The sequence below is a fragment of the Patagioenas fasciata genome, chromosome 7, assembly GCF_037038585.1.
Source record: "Patagioenas fasciata isolate bPatFas1 chromosome 7, bPatFas1.hap1, whole genome shotgun sequence".
Taxonomy (NCBI): domain Eukaryota; kingdom Metazoa; phylum Chordata; class Aves; order Columbiformes; family Columbidae; genus Patagioenas; species Patagioenas fasciata.
In genome coordinates this window covers 42,223,533-42,241,555 of record NC_092526.1, presented here as the reverse complement: position 1 = coordinate 42,241,555, position 18,023 = coordinate 42,223,533, and positions in this window count along the sequence as shown.

Below are 18,023 nucleotides of genomic sequence, written 5' to 3'. Positions count from 1 at the left end.
CCTGGGTCCTTTGGGGCACTCCTGGGTCCCCTCCTGAACTCTTGGGTCCTTTGGTTAACTCTTGGGTCCCCTCAGAACTCCTGGATTCCCCCCTGAACTCCTGGGTCCTTTGGGGTACTCCTGGGTCCCCTCCTGAACTCCTGGGCGGGTCCCTCCTGAGCTCCTGGGCGGGTACCCTCCTGATCTCTTGGGTCCGCTCCTGAACTCTGGATCCTTTGGGGCATTCCTGGGTCCCCTCCTGAACACTGGATCCTTTGGGGCACTCCTGGTCCCCCTCCTGAAATCCTGAATGGGTCACCTCAGAACTCCTGGGTCCCCTCCTGAAGTCCTGGGTGGGTCCCACCATAAAGTCCTGGGTGGGTCCCTCCTGAACTCCTGGGCTTGTAACCTCCTGAACTCCTGGGCTGGTCCCCTCCTGATCTCTTGGGTCCGCTCCTGAACTCCTGGGTCCCCTCCTGAACTCTGGATCCTTTGGGGCACTACTGGGTACCCCCCCTGAACTCCTGGGTCCTTTGGGGCAGTGCTGGGTCCCCTCCTGAACTCCTGGGTGGGTCCCCTCCTGAACTCCTGGGTGGGTCCCCTCCTGAACTCCTGGGTCCTTTGGGGCACTCCTGGGTCCCCTCAGAACTCCTGGGTTCCCCACTGAACTCCTGGGTCCTTTGGGGCACTCCTGGTCCCCCTTAAGCTCTTGGGTCCTTTGGGGAACTCTTGGGTCCCCTCAGAACTCCTGGGTTCACCCCTGAACTCCTGGGTCCTTTGGGACACTCCTGGGCCTCCTCAGTACTCGTGGGTTCCCCCCTGAACTCCTGGGTCATTTGGGGCACTGCTGGGTTCCCTCCCGAACTTCTGGGTGGGTCCTCTTCTGAATTCCTGGGCGGGTCCCCTCCTGAACTCTGGATCCCTTGGGGCACTCCTGGGTCCCCTCTGAACTCCTGTGTTCCCCCCTGAACTCCTGGGTCCTTTGGGGCACTGCTGGGTCCCTTCCTGAACTCTGGGGTGGGTCCCCTCCTGAACTCTGGATCGTTTGGGGCACTCCTGGGTCCCCTCCTGAACTCTTGGGTCCTTTGGTGAACTCTTGGGTCCCCTCAGAAATCCTGGGGTCCCGCCTGAACTCCTGGCTCCTTTGGGGTACTCCTGGGTCCCCTCCTGAACTCTTGGGTCCCCTTCTATGCTCTTGGGTCCCACCCTGAACTCCTAGGTCGCCTCCTGAACTCCTGGGTCCTTTGGGGCACTCCTGGTCCCCCCCTGAACTCCTGGGTGGGTCCCTCCTGAACTCTGGATCCTTTGGGGCACTCCTGGGTCCCCTCCTTAACTCCTGTGTTCTCCTCCTGAACTCCTGGGTCATTTGGGGCACTGCTGGGTCCGCTTTCGAACTCCTGTGTGTGTCCCCTTCCGAACTCCTGGGTCCCCTCCTGAACTCTGGGGTCCTGTGGGGCACTTCTGGGTCCCATCAGAACTCCTGGCTTCCCTTCTGAACTCTGGATCTTTTCGGGCACTCCTGGGTCCCCTACTGAACTCTGGGGTCCTTAGGGGCACTCCTGGGTCCCATCAGAACTCCTGGGTTCCCTCCTGAACTCTGGATCCTTTGGGGCACTCCTGGATCCTTTGGGGCACTCCTGGGTCCTTTGGGGCACTCCTGGGTTTCGCTCCTTACCTCTTGGGTTACCCCCTGAACTCCTAGGTCCCCTCCTGAATTCTTCAGTCCCTCCCTGAATTCCCAGTCCTTACCTGTACTCCTGGGCGGGTCCCTCCTGAACTCCTGGGCGGGTCCCTCCTGAACTCTAGGGCGGGTCCGCTCCTGATCTCTTGGGTCCCCTCCTGAACTCTGGATCCTTTTTGGCACTCCTGGGTCCCCTCCTGAACTCTGGATCCTCTGGGGCACTCTGGGTTAGCCCCTGAACTCCTGGGTCCTTTGGGGCACTGCTGGGTCCCCTCCTGAACTCCTGTGTGGGTCCCCTCCTGAACTCTGGATCCTTTGGGGCACTACTGGGTCCCCTCAGAACTCCTGGGTTCCCCGCTGAACTCCTGGGTCCTTTGGAGCACTCCTGGTCCCCCTCCGGAACTTCTGGGTCCCCTCCTGAAATCTGGATCCTTTGGGGCACTCCTGGGTCCCCTCCTGAACTCCTGGGTCCTCTCCTGAACTCTTGGGTTACCCCCTGAAATCCTAGGTCCACTCCTGAATTCTTCAGTCCCTCACTGAACTCCAGGTCCCCTCCTGAACTCCTGGGCGGGTCCCTCCTGAACTTTTGGGCGGGTCCCCTCCTGAACTCCTGGGCGGGTCCCCTCCTGAACTCCTGGGCGGGTCCCCTCCTGAACTCCTGGGCGGGTCCCCATCTGAACTCCTGGGCGGGTCCCCTCCTGAACTCTTGGGTCCTTTGGGGCACTCCTGGGTCCCCTCCTGAAGTCCTGGGTGGGTCCCCTCCTAAGCTCTTGGGTCCTTTGGGGAACTCTTGGGTCCCCTCAAAACTCCTGGGTTCCCCCCTGAACTCCTGGGTCATTTGGGCCACTGCTGGGTTCCCTCCAGAACTCCTGGGTGGGTCCCCTCCCGAACTCCTGGGTCCCCTCCTGAACTCTGGATCCTTTGGGGCACTCCTGGGTCCCCTCCTGAACTCCGGGGCGGGTCCCCTCCTGAAATCCGGGGCGGGTCCCCTCCTGAACTCTGGATCCTTTGGGGCACTCCTGGGTCCCCTCCTGAACTCTTGGGTCCCCTTCTGCTCTTGGGTCCCACCCTGAACTCCTAGGTCGCCTCCTGAACTCCTGGATCCTTAGGGGCACTCCTGGTCCCCCCCTGAACTCCTGGGTGGGTCCCTCCTGAACTCTGGATCCTTTGGGGCACTCCTGGGTCCCCTCCTGAACTCCTGTGTTCCCCTCCTGAACTCCTGGGTCATTTGGGGCACTGCTGGGTCCCCTTCCGAACTCCTGGGTTCCCTCCTCAACTCTGGATCTTTTGGGGCACTCCTGGGTCCCCTCCTGAACTCTGGGGTCCTTTGGGGCACTCGTGGGTCCCATCAGAACTCCTGGGTTCCCTCCTGAACTCTGGATACTTTGGGGCACTCCTGGGTCCCCTCCTGAACTCTGGATCCTTTGGGGAACTCCTGGGTTCCCCCCTGAAATCCTGGGTCTTTTCGGGCACTGCTGGGTCAGCTCCTGAATTCCTGTGTGGGTCCCCTCCTGATCTCCTGGGTGGGTCCCCTCCTGAACTCCTGGGTGGGTCCCCTCCTGAACTCCTGGGTCCTTTGGGGCACTCTTGGGTCCCCTCAGAACTCCTGGGTTCCCCACTGAACTCCTGGGTCCTTTGGGGCACTCCCGTCCCCTTCTGAACTCCTCGGCATGTCCCCTCCTGAATTCTTCAGTCCCTCCCTGAACTCCTGGGCGGGTCCCTCCTGAACTCCTGGGCGGGTCCCTCCTGAACTCCTGGGCGGGTCCCTCCTGAACTCTGGATCCTTTAGGGCACTCCTGGGTCCCCTCCTGAACTCCTGGGTCCCCTCCGAACTGCTGTGTTCCCCCCTTAACTCCTGGGTCCTTTGGGGCACTCCTGGGTCCCCTCCTGAACTCTTGGGTCCTTTGGTTAACTCTTGGGTCCCCTCAGAACTCCTGGATTCCCCCCTGAACTCCTGGGTCCTTTGGGGTACTCCTGGGTCCCCTCCTGAACTCCTGGGCGGGTCCCTCCTGAGCTCCTGGGCGGGTACCCTCCTGATCTCTTGGGTCCGCTCCTGAACTCTGGATCCTTTGGGGCATTCCTGGGTCCCCTCCTGAACACTGGATCCTTTGGGGCACTCCTGGTCCCCCTCCTGAAATCCTGAATGGGTCACCTCAGAACTCCTGGGTCCCCTCCTGAAGTCCTGGGTGGGTCCCACCATAAAGTCCTGGGTGGGTCCCTCCTGAACTCCTGGGCTTGTAACCTCCTGAACTCCTGGGCTGGTCCCCTCCTGATCTCTTGGGTCCGCTCCTGAACTCCTGGGTCCCCTCCTGAACTCTGGATCCTTTGGGGCACTACTGGGTACCCCCCCTGAACTCCTGGGTCCTTTGGGGCAGTGCTGGGTCCCCTCCTGAACTCCTGGGTGGGTCCCCTCCTGAACTCCTGGGTGGGTCCCCTCCTGAACTCCTGGGTCCTTTGGGGCACTCCTGGGTCCCCTCAGAACTCCTGGGTTCCCCACTGAACTCCTGGGTCCTTTGGGGCACTCCTGGTCCCCCTTAAGCTCTTGGGTCCTTTGGGGAACTCTTGGGTCCCCTCAGAACTCCTGGGTTCACCCCTGAACTCCTGGGTCCTTTGGGACACTCCTGGGCCTCCTCAGTACTCGTGGGTTCCCCCCTGAACTCCTGGGTCATTTGGGGCACTGCTGGGTTCCCTCCCGAACTTCTGGGTGGGTCCTCTTCTGAATTCCTGGGCGGGTCCCCTCCTGAACTCTGGATCCCTTGGGGCACTCCTGGGTCCCCTCTGAACTCCTGTGTTCCCCCCTGAACTCCTGGGTCCTTTGGGGCACTGCTGGGTCCCTTCCTGAACTCTGGGGTGGGTCCCCTCCTGAACTCTGGATCGTTTGGGGCACTCCTGGGTCCCCTCCTGAACTCTTGGGTCCTTTGGTGAACTCTTGGGTCCCCTCAGAAATCCTGGGGTCCCGCCTGAACTCCTGGCTCCTTTGGGGTACTCCTGGGTCCCCTCCTGAACTCTTGGGTCCCCTTCTATGCTCTTGGGTCCCACCCTGAACTCCTAGGTCGCCTCCTGAACTCCTGGGTCCTTTGGGGCACTCCTGGTCCCCCCCTGAACTCCTGGGTGGGTCCCTCCTGAACTCTGGATCCTTTGGGGCACTCCTGGGTCCCCTCCTTAACTCCTGTGTTCTCCTCCTGAACTCCTGGGTCATTTGGGGCACTGCTGGGTCCGCTTTCGAACTCCTGTGTGTGTCCCCTTCCGAACTCCTGGGTCCCCTCCTGAACTCTGGGGTCCTGTGGGGCACTTCTGGGTCCCATCAGAACTCCTGGCTTCCCTTCTGAACTCTGGATCTTTTCGGGCACTCCTGGGTCCCCTACTGAACTCTGGGGTCCTTAGGGGCACTCCTGGGTCCCATCAGAACTCCTGGGTTCCCTCCTGAACTCTGGATCCTTTGGGGCACTCCTGGATCCTTTGGGGCACTCCTGGGTCCTTTGGGGCACTCCTGGGTTTCGCTCCTTACCTCTTGGGTTACCCCCTGAACTCCTAGGTCCCCTCCTGAATTCTTCAGTCCCTCCCTGAATTCCCAGTCCTTACCTGTACTCCTGGGCGGGTCCCTCCTGAACTCCTGGGCGGGTCCCTCCTGAACTCTAGGGCGGGTCCGCTCCTGATCTCTTGGGTCCCCTCCTGAACTCTGGATCCTTTTTGGCACTCCTGGGTCCCCTCCTGAACTCTGGATCCTCTGGGGCACTCTGGGTTAGCCCCTGAACTCCTGGGTCCTTTGGGGCACTGCTGGGTCCCCTCCTGAACTCCTGTGTGGGTCCCCTCCTGAACTCTGGATCCTTTGGGGCACTACTGGGTCCCCTCAGAACTCCTGGGTTCCCCGCTGAACTCCTGGGTCCTTTGGAGCACTCCTGGTCCCCCTCCGGAACTTCTGGGTCCCCTCCTGAAATCTGGATCCTTTGGGGCACTCCTGGGTCCCCTCCTGAACTCCTGGGTCCTCTCCTGAACTCTTGGGTTACCCCCTGAAATCCTAGGTCCACTCCTGAATTCTTCAGTCCCTCACTGAACTCCAGGTCCCCTCCTGAACTCCTGGGCGGGTCCCTCCTGAACTTTTGGGCGGGTCCCCTCCTGAACTCCTGGGCGGGTCCCCTCCTGAACTCCTGGGCGGGTCCCCTCCTGAACTCCTGGGCGGGTCCCCATCTGAACTCCTGGGCGGGTCCCCTCCTGAACTCTTGGGTCCTTTGGGGCACTCCTGGGTCCCCTCCTGAAGTCCTGGGTGGGTCCCCTCCTAAGCTCTTGGGTCCTTTGGGGAACTCTTGGGTCCCCTCAAAACTCCTGGGTTCCCCCCTGAACTCCTGGGTCATTTGGGCCACTGCTGGGTTCCCTCCAGAACTCCTGGGTGGGTCCCCTCCCGAACTCCTGGGTCCCCTCCTGAACTCTGGATCCTTTGGGGCACTCCTGGGTCCCCTCCTGAACTCCGGGGCGGGTCCCCTCCTGAAATCCGGGGCGGGTCCCCTCCTGAACTCTGGATCCTTTGGGGCACTCCTGGGTCCCCTCCTGAACTCCTGGGTCCTCTCTGAACTACTGTGTTCCCCCCTGAACTCCTGGGTCCTTTGGGGCACTGCTGGGTCCCCTCCTGAACTCTGGATCCTTTGGGGCACTCCTGGGTCCCCTCCTGAACTCTTGGGTCCCCTCAGAACTCCTGGGTTCCCCCCTGAACGCCTGGGTCCTTTGGGGTACTCCTGGGTCCCCTCCTGAACTCTTGGGTCCCCTTCTAAGCTCTTGGGTCCCACCCTGAACTCCTGGGTCCCCTCCTAAACTCCTGGGTCCTTTGGGGCACTCCTGGTCCCCCCCTGAACTCTTGGGTGGGTCCCTCCTGAACTCTGGATCCTTTGGGGCACTCCTTGGTCCCCTACTGAACTCCTGTGTTCCCCTCCTGAACTCTTGGGTCCTTTGGGGCACTGCTGGGTCCCCTTTGAACTCCTGTGTGGGTCCCCTTCCGAACTCCTGGGTCCCCTCCTGAACTCCTGGGTCCTTTGGGGCACTCCTGGGACCTCTTCTGAACTCCTGGGTCCGCTCCTGAACTCTTGGGTTACCCCCTGAACTCCTAGGTCCCCTACTGAATTCTTCAGTCCCTCCCTGAACTCTCGGTCCCCTCTTAAACTCCTGGGCGGGTCCCCTCCTGAACTCCTGAGCGGGTGACCTCCTGAACTCCTGGGCGGGTCCCCTCCTGAACTCCTGGGCGGGTCCCCTCCTGAACTCTGGATCCTTTGGGGCACTCTTGGGTCCCCTCTTGAACTCCTGGGTCCTTTTGGGCACTCCTGGGTCCCCTCCTGAACTCCTGGGTCTTTTGGGGCACTGCTGGGTCCCCTCCTGAACTCCTGGGTGGGTCCCCTCCTGAACTCTGGATCCTTTTGGGCACTCCTGGGTCCCCTCCTGAACTCCTGGGTCTTTTGGGGCACTCCTGGTCCCCATCCTGAACTCCTGAATGGGTCCCCTCAGAACTCCTGGGTTCCCTCCTGAGGTCCTGGGTGGGTCCCGCCATGAAGTCCTGGGTGGGTCCCTCCTGAACTCTTGGGTGCCCTCCTGAACTTTGGATCCTTTGGGGCACTCCTGGGTCCCCTCCTGAACTCTGGATCCTTTGGGGCACTCCTGGGTCCCCCCCTGAACTCCTGGCTCCTTTGGGGCACTCCTGGGTCCCCTCCTGAACTCCTGGGTCCCCTCTGAACTCCTGGGTCCCCTCTGAACTCCTGTGTTCCCCCCTGAACTCCTGGGTCCTTTGGGGCACTCCTGGGTCCCCTCCTGAACTCCTGGGTGGGTCACCTCCTGAACTCTGGGTCCTTTGGGGCACTCCTGGGTCCCCTCCTGAACTCTTGGGTCCTTTGGTGAACTCTTGGGTCCCCTCAGAACTCCTGGATTCCCCCCTGAACTCCTGGGTCCTTTGGGGTACTCCTGGGTCCCCTCCTGAACTCCTGGGCGGGTCCCTCCTGAGCTCCTGGGCGGGTCCCTCCTGAGCTCCTGGGTCCCCTCCTGACCTCTGGATCTTTTGGGGCACTCCTGGGTCCCCTCTTGAACTCTGGGGTCCTTTGGGGCACTCCTAGGTCCCATCAGAACTCCTGGGTTCCCTCCTGAACTCTGGAACCTTTGGGGCACTCCTGGGTCCCCTCCTGAACTCTGGATCCTTTGGGGCACTCCTGGGTCCTCTCCTGAACTCCTGGGTCCGCTCCTGAACTCTTGGGTTACCCCCTGAACTCCTAGGTCCCCTCCTGAATTCTTCAGTCCCTCACTGAACTCCAGGTCCCCTCCTGAACTCCTGGACGGGTCCCCTCCTGAACTCCTGGACGGGTCCCCTCTTGATCTCTTGGGTCCGCTCCTGAACTCCTGGGTCCCCTCCTGAACTCCTGGGTCCTTTGGGGCACTCCTGGGTCCCCTCCTGAACTCTTGGGTCCTTTGGTTAACTCTTGGGTCCCCTCAGAACTCCTGGATTCCCCCCTGAACTCCTGGGTCCTTTGGGGTACTCCTGGGTCCCCTCCTGAACTCCTGGGCGGGTCCCTCCTGAGCTCCTGGGCGGGTCCCCTCCTGAACTCCTGGACGGCTCCCCTCCTGATCTCTTGGGTCCGCTCCTGAACTCTGGATCCTTTGGGGCATTCCTGGGTCCCCTCCTGAACACTGGATCCTTTGGGGCACTCCTGGTCCCCCTCCTGAAATCCTGAATGGGTCACCTCAGAACTCCTGGGTCCCCTCCTAAAGTCCTGGGTGGGTCCCACCATAAAGTCCTGGGTGGGTCCCTCCTGAACTCCTGGGCGGGTCCCCTCCTGAACTCCTGGGCGGGTCCCCTCCTGAACTCTGGATCCTTTGGGGCACTCTTGGGTCCCCTCTTGAACTCCTGGGTCCTTTTGGGCACTCCTGGGTCCCCTCCTGAACTCCTGGGTCTTTTGGGGCACTGCTGGGTCCCCTCCTGAACTCCTGGGTGGGTCCCCTCCTGAACTCTGGATCCTTTTGGGCACTCCTGGGTCCCCTCCTGAACTCCTGGGTCTTTTGGGGCACTCCTGGTCCCCATCCTGAACTCCTGAATGGGTCCCCTCAGAACTCCTGGGTTCCCTCCTGAGGTCCTGGGTGGGTCCCGCCATGAAGTCCTGGGTGGGTCCCTCCTGAACTCTTGGGTGCCCTCCTGAACTTTGGATCCTTTGGGGCACTCCTGGGTCCCCTCCTGAACTCTGGATCCTTTGGGGCACTCCTGGGTCCCCCCCTGAACTCCTGGCTCCTTTGGGGCACTCCTGGGTCCCCTCCTGAACTCCTGGGTCCCCTCTGAACTCCTGGGTCCCCTCTGAACTCCTGTGTTCCCCCCTGAACTCCTGGGTCCTTTGGGGCACTCCTGGGTCCCCTCCTGAACTCCTGGGTGGGTCACCTCCTGAACTCTGGGTCCTTTGGGGCACTCCTGGGTCCCCTCCTGAACTCTTGGGTCCTTTGGTGAACTCTTGGGTCCCCTCAGAACTCCTGGATTCCCCCCTGAACTCCTGGGTCCTTTGGGGTACTCCTGGGTCCCCTCCTGAACTCCTGGGCGGGTCCCTCCTGAGCTCCTGGGCGGGTCCCTCCTGAGCTCCTGGGTCCCCTCCTGACCTCTGGATCTTTTGGGGCACTCCTGGGTCCCCTCCTGAACTCTGGGGTCCTTTGGGGCACTCCTAGGTCCCATCAGAACTCCTGGGTTCCCTCCTGAACTCTGGAACCTTTGGGGCACTCCTGGGTCCCCTCCTGAACTCTGGATCCTTTGGGGCACTCCTGGGTCCTCTCCTGAACTCCTGGGTCCGCTCCTGAACTCTCGGGTTACCCCCTGAACTCCTAGGTCCCCTCCTGAATTCTTCAGTCCCTCACTGAACTCCAGGTCCCCTCCTGAACTCCTGGACGGGTCCCCTCCTGAACTCCTGGACGGGTCCCCTCTTGATCTCTTGGGTCCGCTCCTGAACTCCTGGGTCCCCTCCTGAACTCCTGGGTCCTTTGGGGCACTCCTGGGTCCCCTCCTGAACTCTTGGGTCCTTTGGTTAACTCTTGGGTCCCCTCAGAACTCCTGGATTCCCCCCTGAACTCCTGGGTCCTTTGGGGTACTCCTGGGTCCCCTCCTGAACTCCTGGGCGGGTCCCTCCTGAGCTCCTGGGCGGGTCCCCTCCTGAACTCCTGGACGGCTCCCCTCCTGATCTCTTGGGTCCGCTCCTGAACTCTGGATCCTTTGGGGCATTCCTGGGTCCCCTCCTGAACACTGGATCCTTTGGGGCACTCCTGGTCCCCCTCCTGAAATCCTGAATGGGTCACCTCAGAACTCCTGGGTCCCCTCCTAAAGTCCTGGGTGGGTCCCACCATAAAGTCCTGGGTGGGTCCCTCCTGAACTCCTGGGCTTGTAACCTCCTGAACTCCTGGGCTGGTCCCCTCCTGATCTCTTGGGTCCGCTCCTGAACTCCTGGGTCCCCTCCTGAACTCTGGATCCTTTGGGGCACTACTGGGTACCCCCCCTGAACTCCTGGGTCCTTTGGGGCAGTGCTGGGTCCCCTCCTGAACTCCTGGGTGGGTCCCCTCCTGAACTCCTGGGTGGGTCCCCTCCTGAACTCCTGGGTCCTTTGGGGCACTCCTGGGTCCCCTCAGAACTCCTGGGTTCCCCACTGAACTCCTGGGTCCTTTGGGGCACTCCTGGTCCCCCTTAAGCTCTTGGGTCCTTTGGGGAACTCTTGGGTCCCCTCAGAACTCCTGGGTTCACCCCTGAACTCCTGGGTCCTTTGGGACACTCCTGGGCCTCCTCAGTACTCGTGGGTTCCCCCCTGAACTCCTGGGTCATTTGGGGCACTGCTGGGTTCCCTCCCGAACTTCTGGGTGGGTCCTCTTCTGAATTCCTGGGCGGGTTCCCCCCTGATCTCCTGGGTCATTTGGGGCACTGCTGGGTTCCCTCCCGAACTTCTGGGTGGGTCCTCTTCTGAATTCCTGGGCGGGTCCCCTCCTGAACTCTGGATCCCTTGGGGCACTCCTGGGTCCCCTCTGAACTCCTGTGTTCCCCCCTGAACTCCTGGGTCCTTTGGGGCACTGCTGGGTCCCTTCCTGAACTCTGGGGTGGGTCCCCTCCTGAACTCTGGATCGTTTGGGGCACTCCTGGGTCCCCTCCTGAACTCTTGGGTCTTTTGGTGAACTCTTGGGTCCCCTCAGAAATCCTGGGGTCCCCCCTGAACTCCTGGCTCCTTTGGGGTACTCCTGGGTCCCCTCCTGAACTCTTGGGTCCCCTTCTATGCTCTTGGGTCCCACCCTGAACTCCTAGGTCGCCTCCTGAACTCCTGGGTCCTTTTGGGCACTCCTGGTCCCCCCCTGAACTCCTGGGTGGGTCCCTCCTGAACTCTGGATCCTTTGGGGCACTCCTGGGTCCCCTCCTTAACTCCTGTGTTCTCCTCCTGAACTCCTGGGTCATTTGGGGCACTGCTGGGTCCGCTTTCGAACTCCTGTGTGTGTCCCCTTCCGAACTCCTGGGTCCCCTCCTGAACTCTGGGGTCCTGTGGGGCACTTCTGGGTCCCATCAGAACTCCTGGCTTCCCTTCTGAACTCTGGATCTTTTCGGGCACTCCTGGGTCCCCTACTGAACTCTGGGGTCCTTAGGGGCACTCCTGGGTCCCATCAGAACTCCTGGCTTCCCTCCTGAACTCTGGATCCTTTGGGGCACTCCTGGGTCCTTTGGGGCACTCCTGGGTCCTCTCCTGAACTCCTGGGTTTCGCTCCTTACCTCTTGGGTTACCCCCTGAACTCCTAGGTCCCCTCCTGAATTCTTCAGTCCCTCCCTGAATTCCCAGTCCTTACCTGTACTCCTGGGCGGGTCCCTCCTGAACTCCTGGGCGGGTCCCTCCTGAACTCCTGGGTGGGTCCGCTCCTGATCTCTTGGGTCCCCTCCTGAACTCTGGATCCTTTTTGGCACTCCTGGGTCCCCTCCTGAACTCTGGATCCTCTGGGGCACTCTGGGTTAGCCCCTGAACTCCTGGGTCCTTTGGGGCACTGCTGGGTCCCCTCCTGAACTCCTGTGTGGGTCCCCTCCTGAACTCTGGATCCTTTGGGGCACTACTGGGTCCCCTCAGAACTCCTGGGTTCCCCACTGAACTCCTGGGTCCTTTGGAGCACTCCTGGTCCCCCTCCGGAACTTCTGGGTCCCCTCCTGAAATCTGGATCCTTTGGGGCACTCCTGGGTCCCCTCCTGAACTCCTGGGTCCTCTCCTGAACTCTTGGGTTACCCCCTGAAATCCTAGGTCCACTCTTGAATTCTTCAGTCCCTCACTGAACTCCAGGTCCCCTCCTGAACTCCTGGGCGGGTCCCCTCCTGAACTCCTGGGCGGGTCCCCTCCTGAACTCCTGGGCGGGTCCCCTCCTGAACTCCTGGGCGGGTCCCCTCCTGAACTCTTGGGTCCTTTGGGGCACTCCTGGGTCCCCTCCTGAAGTCCTGGGTGGGTCCCCTCCTGAAGTCCTGGGTGGGTCCCCTCCTGAAGTCCTGGGTGGGTCCCCTCCTAAGCTCTTGGGTCCTTTGGGGAACTATTGGGTCCCCTCAAAACTCCTGGGTTCCCCCCTGAACTCCTGGGTCATTTGGGCCACTGCTGGGTTCCCTCCAGAACTCCTGGGTGGGTCCCCTCCCGAACTCCTGGGTCCCCTCCTGAACTCTGGATCCTTTGGGGCACTCCTGGGTCCCCTCCTGAACTCCGGGGTGGGTCCCCTCCTGAACTCCGGGGCGGGTCCCCTCCTGAACTCTGGATCCTTTGGGGCACTCCTGGGTCCCCTCCTGAACTCCTGGGTCCTCTCTGAACTACTGTGTTCCCTCCTGAACTCCTGGGTCCTTTGGGGCACTGCTGGGTCCCCTCCTGAACTCCTAGGTGGGTCCCCTCCTGAACTCTGGATCCTTTGGGGCACTCCTGGGTCCCCTCCTGAACTCTTGGGTCCCCTCAGAACTCCTGGGTTCCCCCCTGAACGCCTGGGTCCTTTGGGGTACTCCTGGGTCCCCTCCTGAACTCTTGGGTCCCCTTCTAAGCTCTTGGGTCCCACCCTGAACTCCTGGGTCCCCTCCTAAACTCCTGGGTCCTTTGGGGCACTCCTGGTCCCCCCCTGAACTCTTGGGTGGGTCCCTCCTGAACTTTGGATCCTTTGGGGCACTCCTTGGTCCCCTTCTGAACTCCTGTGTTCCCCTCCTGAACTCTTGGGTCCTTTGGGGCACTGCTGGGTCCCCTTTCGAACTCCTGTGTGGGTCCCCTTCCGAACTCCTGGGTCCTCTCCTGAACTCCTGGGTCCGCTCCTGAACTCTTCGGTTACCCCCTGAACTCCTAGGTCCCCTACTGAATTCTTCAGTCCCTACCTGAACTCTCTGTCCCCTCTTAAACTCCTGGGCGGGTCCCCTCCTGAACTCCTGAGCGGGTGACCTCCTGAACTCCTGGGCGGGTCCCCTCCTGAACTCCTGGGCGGGTCCCCTCCTGAACTCCTGGGCGGGTCCCCTCCTGAACTCTGGATCCTTTCGGGCACTCTTGGGTCCCCTCTTGAACTCCTGGGTCCCCTCCTGAACTCCTGGGTCCCCTCCTGAACTCCTGGGTCTTTTGGGGCACTGCTGGGTCCCCTCCTGAACTCCTGGGTGGGTCCCCTCCTGAACTCCTGGGTCTTTTGGGGCACTCCTGGTCCCCATTTTGAACTCCTGAATGGGTCCCCTCAGAACTCCTGGGTTCCCTCCTGAGGTCCTGGGTGGGTCCCGCCATGAAGTCCTGGGTGGGTCCCTCCTGAACTCTTGGGTGCCCTCCTGAACTTTGGATCCTTTGGGGCACTCCTGGGTCCCCTCCTGAACTCTGGATCCTTTGGGGCACTCCTGGGTCCCCCCCTGAACTCCTGGCTCCTTTGGGGCACTCTTGGGTCCCCTCCTGAACTCCTGGGTCCCCTCTGAACTCCTGGGTCCCCTCTGAACTCCTGTGTTCCCCCCTGAACTCCTGGGTCCTTTGGGGCACTCCTGGGTCCCCTCCTGAACTGCTGGGTGGTTCACCTCCTGAACTCTGGATCCTTTGGGGCACTCCTGGGTCCCCTCCTGAACTCCTGGGTCCCCTCCGAACTGCTGTGTTCCCCCCTTAACTCCTGGGTCCTTTGGGGCACTCCTGGGTCCCCTCCTGAACTCTTGGGTCCTTTGGTGAACTCTTGGGTCCCCTCAGAACTCCTGGATTCCCCCCTGAACTCCTGGGTCCTTTGGGGTACTCCTGGGTCCCCTCCTGAACTCCTGGGCGGGTCCCTCCTGAGCTCCTGGGCGGGTCCCTCCTGAACTCCTGGGTCCCCTCCTGACCTCTGGATCCTTTGGGGCACTCCTGGGTCCCCTCCTGAACTCTGGGGTCCTTTGGGGCACTCCTAGGTCCCATCAGAACTCCTGGGTTCCCTCCTGAACTCTGGAACCTTTGGGGCACTCCTGGGTCCCCTCCTGAACTCTGGATCCTTTGGGGCACTCCTGGGTCCTCTCCTGAACTCCTGGGTCCGCTCCTGAACTCTTGGGTTACCCCCTGAACTCCTAGGTCCCCTCCTGAATTCTTCAGTCCCTCACTGAACTCCAGGTCCCCTCCTGAACTCCTGGACGGGTCCCCTCCTGAACTCCTGGACGGGTCCCCTCTTGATCTCTTGGGTCCGCTCCTGAACTCCTGGGTCCCCTCCTGAACTCTGTATCCTTTGGGGCACTCCTGGGTCCCCTCCTGAACACTGGATCCTTTGGGGCACTCCTGGTCCCCCTCCTGAAATCCTGAATGGGTCACCTCAGAACTCCTGGGTCCCCTCCTGAAGTCCTGGGTGGGTCCCGCCATAAAGTCCTGGGTGGGTCCCTCCTGAACTCCTGGGCTTGTACCCTCCTGAACTCCTGGGCTGGTCCCCTCCTGATCACTTGGGTCCGCTCCTGAACTCCTGGGTCCCCTCCTGAACTCTGGATCCTTTGGGCACTACTGGGTCCCCCCCCTGAACTCCTGGGTCCTTTGGGGCACTGCTGGGTCCCCTCCTGAACTCTTGGGTGGGTCCCCTCCTGAACTCCTGGGTGGGTCCCCTCCTGAACTCCTGGGTCCTTTGGGGCACTCCTGGGTCCCCTCAGAACTCCTGGGTTCCCCACTGAACTCCTGGGTCCTTTGGGGCACTCCTGGTCCCCCTTAAGCTCTTGGGTCCTTTGGGGAACTCTTGGGTCCCCTCAGAACTCCTGGGTTCACCCCTGAACTCCTGGGTCCTTTGGGGCACTGCTGGGTCCCTTCCTGAACTCTGGGGTGGGTCCCCTCCTGAACTCTGGATCGTTTGGGGCACTCCTGGGTCCCCTCCTGAACTCTTGGGTCCTTTGGTGAACTCTTGGGTCCCCTCAGAAATCCTGGGGTCCCCCCTGAACTCCTGGTTCCTTTGGGGTACTTCTGGGTCCCCTCCTGAACTCTTGGGTCCCCTTCTGCTCTTGGGTCCCACCCTGAACTCCTAGGTCGCCTCCTGAACTCCTGGATCCTTTGGGGCACTCCTGGTCCCCCCCTGAACTCCTGGGTGGGTCCCTCCTGAACTCTGGATCCTTTGGGGCACTCCTGGGTCCCCTCCTGAACTCCTGTGTTCCCCTCCTGAACTCCTGGGTCATTTGGGGCACTGCTGGGTCCCCTTCCGAACTCCTGGGTCCCCTCCTCAACTCTGGGGTCCTGTGGGGCACTTCTCGGTCCCATCAGAACTCCTGGCTTCCCTCCTGAACTCTGGATCTTTTCGGGCACTCCTGGGTCCCCTCCTTAACTCCTGTGTTCTCCTCCTGAACTCCTGGGTCATTTGGGGCACTGCTGGGTCCCATCAGAACTCCTGGGTTCCCTCCTGAACTCTGGATCTTTTGGGGCACTCCTGGGTCCCCTCCTGAACTCTGGGGTCCTTAGGGGCACTCCTGGGTCCCATCACAACTCCTGGGTTCCCTCCTGAACTCTGGATCCTTTGGTGCACTCCTGTAACCCTCCTGAACTCCTGGGTCCCCTGTGAACTACTGTGTTCTCCCCTGAACTCCTGGGTCCTTTGGGGCACTGCTAGGTCCCCTCCTGAACTCCTGGGTGGGTCCCCTCCTGATCTCTGGATCCTCTGGGGCACTCCTGGGTCCCCTCCTGAACTCTTGGGTCATTTGGTGAACTCTTGGGTCCCCTCAGAACTCCAGGTTTCCCCCCTGAACTCCTGAGTCTTTTGGGGTACTCCTGGGTCTCCTCCTGAACTCTTGGGTCTCCTTCTAAGCTCTTGGGTCCCACCCTGAACTCCTGGATCCCCTCCTGAACTCCTGGGTCCTTTGGGGCACTCCTGGTCCCCCCCTGAACTCCTGGGTGGGTCTCTCCTGAACTTTGGATCCTTTGGGGCACTCCTGGGTCCCCTCCTGAACTCCTGTGTTCCCCTCCTGAACTCCTGGGTCCTTTGGGGCACTGCTGTGTCCCCTTTCGAACTCCTGTGTGGGTCCCCTTCTGAACTCCTGGGTCCCCTCCTCAACTCTGGGGTCCTTTGGGGCACTTCTGGGTCCCATCAGAACTCCTGGGTTCCCTCCTGAACTCTGGATCTTTTGGGGCACTCCTGGGTCCCCTCCTGAACTCTGGGGTCCTTTGGGGCACTCGTGAGTCCCATCAGAACTCCTGGGTTCCCTCCTGAACTCTGGATACTTTGGGGCACTCCTGGGTCCCCTCCTGAACTCTGGATCCTTTGGGGAACTCCTGGGTTCCCCCCTGAAATCCTGGGTCTTTTCGGGCACTGCTGGGTCAGCTCCTGAATTCCTGTGTGGGTCCCCTCCTGATCTCCTGGGTGGGTCCCCTCCTGAACTCCTGGGTGGGTCCCCTCCTGAACTCCTGGGTCCTTTGGGGCACTCTTGGGTCCCCTCAGAACTCCAGGTTTCCCCCCTGAACTCCTGGGTCTTTTGGGGTACTCTTGGGTCCCCTCCTGAACTCTTGGGTCCCCTTCTAAGCTCTTGGGTCCCACCCTGAACTCCTGGATCCTCTCCTGAACTCCTGGGTCCTTTGGGGCACTCCTGGTCCCCCCCTGAACTCCTGGGTGGGTCTCTCCTGAACTTTGGATCCTTTGGGGCACTCCTGGGTCCCCTCCTGAACTCCTGTGTTCCCCTCCTGAACTCCTGGGTCCTTTGGGGCACTGCTGGGTCCCCTTTCGAACTCCTGTGTGGGTCCCCTTCCGAACTCCTGGGTCCCCTCCTCAACTCTGGGGTCCTTTGGGGCACTTCTGGGTCCCATCAGAACTCCTGGGTTCCCTCCTGAACTCTGGATCTTTTGGGGCACTCCTGGGTCCCCTCCTGAACTCTGGGGTCCTTTGGGGCACTCGTGGGTCCCATCAGAACTCCTGGGTTCCCTCCTGAACTCTGGATACTTTGGGGCACTCCTGGGTCCCCTCCTGAACTCTGGATCCTTTGGGGAACTCCTGGGTTCCCCCCTGAAATCCTGGGTCTTTTCGGGCACTGCTGGGTCAGCTCCTGAATTCCTGTGTGGGTCCCCTCCTGATCTCCTGGGTGGGTCCCCTCCTGAACTCCTGGGTGGGTCCCCTCCTGAACTCCTGGGTCCTTTGGGGCACTCTTGGGTCCCCTCAGAACTCCTGGGTTCCCCACTGAACTCCTGGGTCCTTTGGGGCACTCCCGTCCCCTTCTGAACTCCTCGGCATGTCCCCTCCTGAATTCTTCAGTCCCTCCCTGAACTCCTGGGCGGGTCCCTCCTGAACTCCTGGGCGGGTCCCTCCTGAACTCCTGGGCGGGTCCCTCCTGAACTCTGGATCCTTTAGGGCACTCCTGGGTCCCCTCCTGAACTCCTGGGTCCCCTCCGAACTGCTGTGTTCCCCCCTTAACTCCTGGGTCCTTTGGGGCACTCCTGGGTCCCCTCCTGAACTCTTGGGTCCTTTGGTTAACTCTTGGGTCCCCTCAGAACTCCTGGATTCCCCCCTGAACTCCTGGGTCCTTTGGGGTACTCCTGGGTCCCCTCCTGAACTCCTGGGCGGGTCCCTCCTGAACTCTGGATCCTTTGGGGCACTCCTGGGTCCCCTCCTGAACTCCTGTGTTCCCCTCCTGAACTCCTGGGTCATTTGGGGCACTGCTGGGTCCCCTTCCGAACTCCTGGGTCCCCTCCTCAACTCTGGGGTCCTGTGGGGCACTTCTCGGTCCCATCAGAACTCCTGGCTTCCCTCCTGAACTCTGGATCTTTTCGGGCACTCCTGGGTCCCCTCCTTAACTCCTGTGTTCTCCTCCTGAACTCCTGGGTCATTTGGGGCACTGCTGGGTCCCATCAGAACTCCTGGGTTCCCTCCTGAACTCTGGATCTTTTGGGGCACTCCTGGGTCCCCTCCTGAACTCTGGGGTCCTTAGGGGCACTCCTGGGTCCCATCACAACTCCTGGGT